Consider the following 8,623-nt stretch of genomic DNA (forward strand, 5'->3'; position numbering starts at 1 on the left):
TCTGTTCTGGTGGTTGTAGATTTTTGGCTTCCTTTGGGGCTGTGAGCTAGGGCTTAGAGGTAGGACCCAAGTAATTGAGCAGCACTTGGATACATGTATGGATGACCTCTATCGGGAGAAGGTGGGCCAGGACAAAATGTGAGATGGTCATCAAGGGGCTCGTTGCTTTGAAGTATGAGTGATGGATTTAGGAAAATTGATATCTGACTTCAAACTTTTATTTTTTCTGTCTTGTAGTCTTATGATCTCTTTGGCTAGTAAGACAGTCATACACACAGTTACACACCTAACTCACATCTCCAAAAAAATTAAAGAAAGAGGCTATTTCCATGTTTCCAGCAAAGTGGAGAGAGGGTAAATATATGACCAAAAGATATTAGGAGCTAAAAGCAGCATATACCCAAGTGGTTACAACTATGACCAGCAACTACAGCTACTCTCCATAAATTGTTGGAAATATCCAGGAATCTTCGTGTTGCAAAAACCGGAAAGTCCAGTTATTAAACAGTATTACACTGGGGTATTAAACAATAGAGTAACTACATGGAGCTGGAAAACTTGGGACCTTTACTTTAAGTGTATCATAACTTATTTAACTATCTCCTACTAGGGTTATTGTTTCCATTTTCCATTATTTGTTACAATGCTATGAACAAACAGCCTTACAGATGAAGTTTGTGGTGTGTTATTGATTGTTTCCTTGGGGCAAATTCCTAGAAGAGGACTGGCTTGGGTGATGGATTATACCCATTTTAAAGGCTTGTGATAGAGAGGAAGTTTGTTTTAAATCTTTGGTCTTCAGCAGGCATCTGTAGGTCATGACTCTAGTAGAACTGCTACTTTCTCATAGACTCTGTGAATTAGATGGAGTATTCCAGAATTTGATGGAATGATCACACTTGTGGGCTGGGACACATTGAGTGAGTTGAAGATCTCTCTGAGATGTTCTAGTTTCAAAACCAAGGATGGTTCCATATCAACCGTGTCAGTTTGATTTCATGGAAATTGCATTTAGAAAGTGCATGAAATTTTGTATGCACTGAAAAACCTGTAGATATTAATTCTATTGAATTCTCTGCTTTTTTTTTTCTTTTCTCAGGATATGAGAAACTTGAAAATTTCAGTGATTTTTTGTCTCTATGACACCAGAAAGGAAAGAAAAATAAACCACATAGAACTTTTTGCTGTGGTGTCCGATACCAGCTGTTAGCCCCAGTAATTTAATTCAAGCCTGTTTATGACCTACTTTTTGAATCATTGCAGCCCAGGCTGTGCTATTTCTATGTTCCCTTGCTGAGAAACCAGCATACAAGCCTAAATTGTGTTTTTTCTTTCTTCTTCTTTTTTTTTTTTTTTGTACAGGAGTAGATAGGATAGGCTCCTCTGGAAATTCTGGAACTGTTTTCAAGTTTATGGCACAAACTACTGGAATGGCAAGAGAGGGCTGTTTTGCAAACTCGAGTTTGTTTTCCTAGGGTTCCACACAGGACTGGAGCCTTGGGGAGGGTTCTTGTTGTGCCCATTGGTATTGATTTCTGCCTCTGACATTCACTGGCAGTCATAGATCTCATCTGGCATAAATCATTGGCTTTACTTCTCTCTTGAATGCTTTTCTTTCCTGAAGAATGGAGTCAGCTGATGCTAGAGAAAAAGAAGTGTTTTCAGTAGTGCTTGTTTACAAGTCCTTTGTAACCAAATGGGTGCTAAGTAGACCACAAACGTGTTCATGGATACCTGGGAGATCAAAGCCCAGAAATAGATAGCAGTTCCTCATGAAAACACACACAGAGCAGAGCAGTAGGAGGGATCTCTCAAGCTCATAGCCATATGGACGGGGAAGGGAAGGCAGTGAGTTTTTAGCTGCCTGACTGTTCTCAAGGCTTCTTACAGAGGTTATCTCTTCAGGGCTGGGGCTGGGGGAGGAGAGTGAGATGACTCATGTTAGTGTGTGGGTGGATTGTGTCTTTATTTAGAATTCTGAAATTTTGTTCTTCATATATTTTCGCATTTATTTTGATTTTCCTTAATACAACATTGCTCTATGGATAGCCAAGCGTTCCCTCCACATTGATGTCCATTGGGAGCCTCAGAAGGAGAGCTTATTTGGAAATAGTGTCTTTGCAGATGTAATTCAGTTAAATGAGGTTTTACTGGATTAGGGTGGACTCTAAATCCAGTGACTGGTGTCCTTATATAGGACATGAGGTGACCGCTCAGGGGCACAAAGGAAAGATGACCGGCCAGGTCAAGATGGAGGCAGAAATGGAAGCCACAAGTCATGAAAGGCCAGATTGCCAGCAACCAGCCAAAGCCAGGACAGAGGAAAGGGAGGATTTTCTCCCAGAGCCTTGGAGCCTGCATGGCCCTCCTGGCACTTTGATTTCTGACTTCTCGTCTCCAGAACTTCGAGAGAATAAATATCTTGGTTTATGCTGTCTAATAATTTGTGTTTCTGCAGAAGGACCCAGTCATTGTCCTAATCCACTCCTTTTGTTCTCTCTAACCTGTTCTATTTCAGTCATTTCTCCTCTCCGGCTTATCTCAAATTCTAGGAACAACTAGCTACGCAGGCAACCACCCCATGATAGGAACTGAAATTTCCCCCTTTAAGTAATAACAATTTCTCTGGAGCCAGTAAGACGCCACAAAGCCAGACTTCAAATCATGATCAACCAAGTGAGTTTGACTACTCACACTCCTTCCCCTTCCCCTAGTTCTTCCCTGTTATGATCTTGGAGCTATTGTTAGTACCTCCAAGGCAGATTTTAGGAGGTCATTTGCCCTCTTTCCTTCCTAATACAGCTGCACCAAAACAAGTTCCTTTCCTGTTCCACCACCTCTCATTTCTCTGCTGATTGAAAACATGAATGAGAGGCCAAACCCAGTGAATGGGGACTCCCAGAACCAGGCCTCTCTGGCTCAGGCTCTAGCAACACTACTTGGTTATTGCAGCCCTCAGAAATTAATGCAATTGCTCTAAAATATTGTTTATCTAGATTGCTGAGCTGTTTTTTTTTTTGGGGTGTGTGTGTGTGTGTGTGTGTGTGTGTCCATTTAAATGTTGTCCCCAAGTGCAGTGCCTTACTCTCCTTACTCTGGTGCTGATTCTATCTTCTCACTATCCACTGTCACAACCTACTGAGTGACATGCAGAGGAAAACTGCCCTAGGCCCCTTTTGTTATCATATATCTGAATAGTATACAAGATATTAAAGATATGTAAAAGGTAGGAGAAAATAAAGAAAGGAGAATGAATTGAGGGGGTAGTGGCAAAGGAATAATCCTAAATATTGAGGGAAACTTTCTCACATTTAAGTGTTGGCTGCCTCATTATTCACATATTAAAATCTAGAAACAAGGAAAGTTATGCAATAGAGGAGGATTAAGTAAATTCTGATGGATCTTCTTAATAGATTACTATTCAGCAATTAAAATTAAATTTACAGAAATATGTAATATCTTACAAAATATTAGCTAAGGAACTAATTAAAGTAGAAACGTATTTATGTATTCTCTGTGCTAAAAATAATCTCTGTATCAAATAGGACATACGCCAAGAGTGTCTCTTGGTGAACATGGTGTAATTATTTAGTTGTGCCTAAAGACCCATTGATTTTGTTTTGTGAGCATACACATTAATTTGCTATTGCTGTGTAACAAATTGCTACAACTTAAAAGCTTAAAACAACCCATCCTTATTACCTTCTAGTTCTGTGGGGCAGATATCTGGACCTGGCCCAATTGGGTTCTCCGCTCAGGTTCTCACAAGGATGAAATCTGGCTGTATTCTCACATGTAGCTTAAGCTCCTCATCTGATTTCATTTGGGTTGTTGGCAGAATTCATCACCTTACAATTTTACCACTAAGGTCCCTGTTTTCTTTCTATCTGTCAACAGGGGATGACTCTCAACTCCTGGAGGCTGCACCCAACCCTGGTTTTGTGGCCCATTCACAACATGTGGCTCCTTCTTCAAATCTGGTGGAAGAATCTCTCTCCAGCTGGCTATGGTAGTCTTATATAATGCAACCTAACCAAAGGAACCACTATCATATCCACCGATTCCACTCACATGCAAGCGGATGGGACTGCACAAGATGTGTATGCTGGGGTGGGACTGTGGGGGCCATCTTAGAATTCTTCCTACCACAACACATATTGCTTCTAGAAGAAAGAAAAAAATGGCTCCAGAGCTGAGGTGTTAGCCTGTCATCATAGCCCCATTCTGGGCTGGGCGGCTGACTGGCTGGTATGCATGCATGAGTTCCATGGGAAGGACAGGAGGCCATGTTCTAGGGCATGTTGCAATTTCCTCTCCAGCCAGTCCAGTCTTATGGTATTTTCCTTTCTTCCCTATATGGATATCCATCTGCTGTGTGTGTGAGATGGAGGCCATATATCACCCCTCCCTCTGGTAGTTATGAGCATTCCTTGAAGGAACAAAAAGGAAATCAACACTGCTGAATATCATGGAGTGTTGCAGACTCTAAAGTGAGTCATTATGTAAAGCGTCATTTATAGTCCTGACAATAACCTTAAGGGGACAAAAGGAGGACTTGAAACTGTCCCCAGGTTGCATAAACACCTGGTTGCAAGAGCAAACATTTGAGCCCTGAGATATGACTCCTCAGACAGTAATTCCTTGCTTGTTTCAGTGGTCATTCCTATTACAGAATTGTTTACTTCCTCAGTGCAGACACTGTGTGCCACACCAGGGTCATGACCGTGAAGGAGAAGGTCTTGGCCCCTCCTGTGGCCAACACCTTACTCAGCAAGGAGAACAGAAGTTTCACAAACGGTACACAAACATTAAGGCTTTGGCAAGGGCCTCTGGAGCAAGTTCCAGTGGTGGGAGCTGGAAGATTAAATTTGACTTGGCCTGCAGTAAAATTAGAAAGGCTTCCAAGGTGTGTGATAGACAGCTAACTGAGAGTTGGCCTTGCAAAGTCAGAGAGGAGCAGGGCACGCCATAAAGAGAGAGAGGATCAGGGCCAGGAGAAAGGAAGTGAAGACATATTCAAGGCGCTCACAGAAGGCCCAGGAAGACCGAGTCCAGGACACCAGGGGAAAGTGGTGTGTAAAGTGCTTTGTGCTTAGAGTTGGGCAGATGCAACTCATGTGGTTATGTGGGTGCTCCGCAAAATGTTTTGGACTTCTTCCTAAGAGCAGCGGGAAGATTTCTGAGCTTACACAGAGGCTAAAATAGGCAAGTAAAGTAATATCTTTGTCTAATCTTTATTTGAATTCACTTTTTCACATAAAATGATTTCAACTCAGAGTATACATTTGAATCACCTGGGGAATTACAAAACTAATACAAATATCCTACCCAAGACCAATTAAATTTAGAACTTAGAAGGATGGCATTAGAATCTATATTTATTTAAAGTTTCCCATATGATTCTCAAGAGCTGGCCTTTTTTTTTTTTTTTTGGTACCAGGAATTGTACCCCGGGGTACTTAATCCCTAAGCTACATCCCCAGCCCTTTTGAATATTTTATTGAGAGAGAGGGTCTTGCTGAGTTTGCTTAGATCTGCTCTAAGTTTCTGAGGCTGGCTTTGAACTCACAATCCGCTTTCCTCAGCCTCCCAAGCCACTGTGATTACAGACGTTCACCACGGTGCCTGGCTGAACTCGCCATTTTAATGGCCACATAGGACAAATCCATAGTCATGCTCAAAAGGAAAAAAGCTGAAAGCATATCCTCTAAGACTTGGAACAAGGATGCTAACATTCCCTGTCACCAGCTATTTCAGTGTGGTACTAGAAGTCTTGGCCAAATTTCACTGTTATTAAATATAGATCTACTCAGGGACCCTCTGGGCCAGGTGCAGCCACAGAATTAGAAAACTACATAAGCTCAGCCCTGACCTTGAGGAACTTGGCTTTTCCAGGCATGTTTAAGCTTCCTTTGTTCATTGGCTGATTTGGTCATGAGCTCACCCTTTGCTGCCTAAGCATGTGGCCTCCTTGATCCTTGGTGACAAAGCCTATACCTGAGGCACTCAGAGGCCTGAGCCCTGTACAGTAATAAGTCACTCAGAGCAGAGCAACAAGGGCACTCAGAGACACCAAGTCAGCCAGTCCCTGGGAACAGAGCATGGCCACAATCTTGTGTCAACTACAAGGCAACAAAGTAGACACTGTCTGCTCAGGGGGTTAAGTGATGGAAGGATGTCACTCTGGGCTTATGACTGAGGCTGTTCCTCCACCCCTTTACTTTATATGGAGGCCTAGGAATGTGAGTTTTCTCCCCTAAACCCCATCAACACTGGAGACAGCCTGAAGGGCCACTCTGAAGCAAGAGCCCCTAGAATCCCCTCACTGACCTATGTTGGGCCTTTCTTCTGGTCTCACCCACAGCCCACTCCCCTTATTCTGACCATAACAACAACTATAAAAGATTCTCTTGAGAAGTTATGAAAAATTGAATAGGAATTGGATACTGCACGGCATTGTGGATTGTTTTCAGTTTTCTCAGGTGTATGTATTGTATCATGGTGGGAAATTGTCACTTATTCATAGGAGATGTGTGCAGGTGAATTTAGGGGTGATGTGTCATGGTCCAGCATATCTAAGCTATCGAAATGCTTAATGAAATTTGTTCATTTAACAGCTACTTACTAGACATCTAGTGTCAGACACTGTACTGAGTGAAAATTTCACAATGTATGGACTTTGCATTCAATAAAGTTAAATACCCCTAGAGGATAAATACTCTGAACAAATTATGTAAAGAAGAAACATACCTCCACATTTTAATGGCTGCGTCTGACAAATCCATATCCAACATGCTCAAGGGGGAAAAGCTGAAAGCATTTCCTCTAAGATCTGGAACAAGGATGCTGACATTCCCTGTCACCAGCTATTCAATGTGGTACTAGGCATTTTAGCCAGAGCAGCGAGGCAAGAGAAAGAAATATGGGGTATACAAACAGGAAGGGAGGAAGTCAAATTATCTGTGTTCAAATCAACAGGATTGTATATAGTTGATCCTTGAAAAACATGGATTAGAACTACACAGGTTCACTTACAGGCAGGTTTTTTTCCCCCAGATTTTTAACTGTTTGAAAAAACTCAAACTGTATAGCCTAGAAATATTCAAAAACATTTAAGAAAAATTAGATATGTCATTAATGTAAAAATATATATATATACATATATGTATATTATCATGAAATATACACAAATAATATGAAAAGTTAAAAGATATTAAAAGTTATGCACACATGAAAGATGGTACCATTTATAATTGAGAGAACTTTAAATATAAAGATGCAGAATTAAATCATAACTGTAGGACATTAATTGTACTAATACTGCACCACTGTAATTATGTTGTAGCCACCCCTATTGCTATTGTGGTGAGCTCAAGTGTTGTGAGTATCTTCTTAAAATGCTGTGTATTGCTATCATTGCTGTGTGAGTATTTTGTCTCACCAGGATATTGCATATCATAACAAAAAGTTATGTCTTGTGGCTCTCACTTTTCACCCCTCCGATAACATGCAAAATATGTGTTAATTGGAAGTTTATGTTATCAGTTAGGATTCTGGTCAACAGTAGGCTATTAGTGATTGAGTTTTGGGGAATTCAAAGTTATATGTGATTTTTACCTGTGCAAAGGTCAGAGCTCTTAACCCCCACATTATTCAAGTGTTAACTGTGTGGAAAATCCTGAAAACTCAACCAAAAGACTGTTAGAACTGATAAATGAATTCAGTAAAATTTAAGGATACAAAACTGAACATAGGAAAATCAGTAGCAGTTTTATATGCCAATAATAAACTTGCTGAGAAAGATATCATGAAAGCAATCTCATCCCCAGTAGCTACACAAAGTAAAAAACAAACCTAGGAATGAAGTTACCCAAGGAAGTAAATGATCTCCACAATGAAAATTACATGAGAAAAACTGGAAAAGACACTGAAAAAGGGAATACCTCCCATTTCCACAGATCTAAAGAACTCACATTATTAAAATGTCATGTTATCCAAAGTAATTCACAGATTCAATGCAATCCGCATCAAAATGCCAATGGCATTCTTTACAGAAATAGGAAAACCCATACTAAAATTCACATGGAAGCATAAAAGACCCTGAATAACCAAAGAATTTTAAGCAAAAAGAAGAATGCTGGAAGTATCATAATGCCTGATCTCTAAGACATACTGCAGGACTCAGTAATCAAGACTGAATGGCATTGGCATAAAAATCATCACACAAATGGACAGAACTGGAGACTATTATGATAAATGAAATAAGGCAATAAAAAAAAAAACCCCAAAGGCCAAATGTTCTGTATGATATGTGGATGCTACACACAATAGGCAAGAGTGGGCGGGAAGTGGAAGTTCACCAGACTGGACAGCGGGGAGTAGTGGGAAGGGAAGGGAGGTGGGAAGGGGAAAGACCACTGACAAATCAGACATAACATTGCTATGTTCATATATAAATACACAACCAGTGTAATTCCACATCATGTACAACCACAAGAATGGGAAGTTATACTCCATGAATGTTTGATAAATCAAAATACATTCTGCAGTCATGTATAACTAAAAAGAATAAATTAAAAAAAAAAAGCAACACACAGACAAATGGAACAGAGAACATCCGAGA

This window comes from Urocitellus parryii, chromosome 1 (assembly GCF_045843805.1).
Source record: "Urocitellus parryii isolate mUroPar1 chromosome 1, mUroPar1.hap1, whole genome shotgun sequence".
Classification (NCBI taxonomy): domain Eukaryota; kingdom Metazoa; phylum Chordata; class Mammalia; order Rodentia; family Sciuridae; genus Urocitellus; species Urocitellus parryii.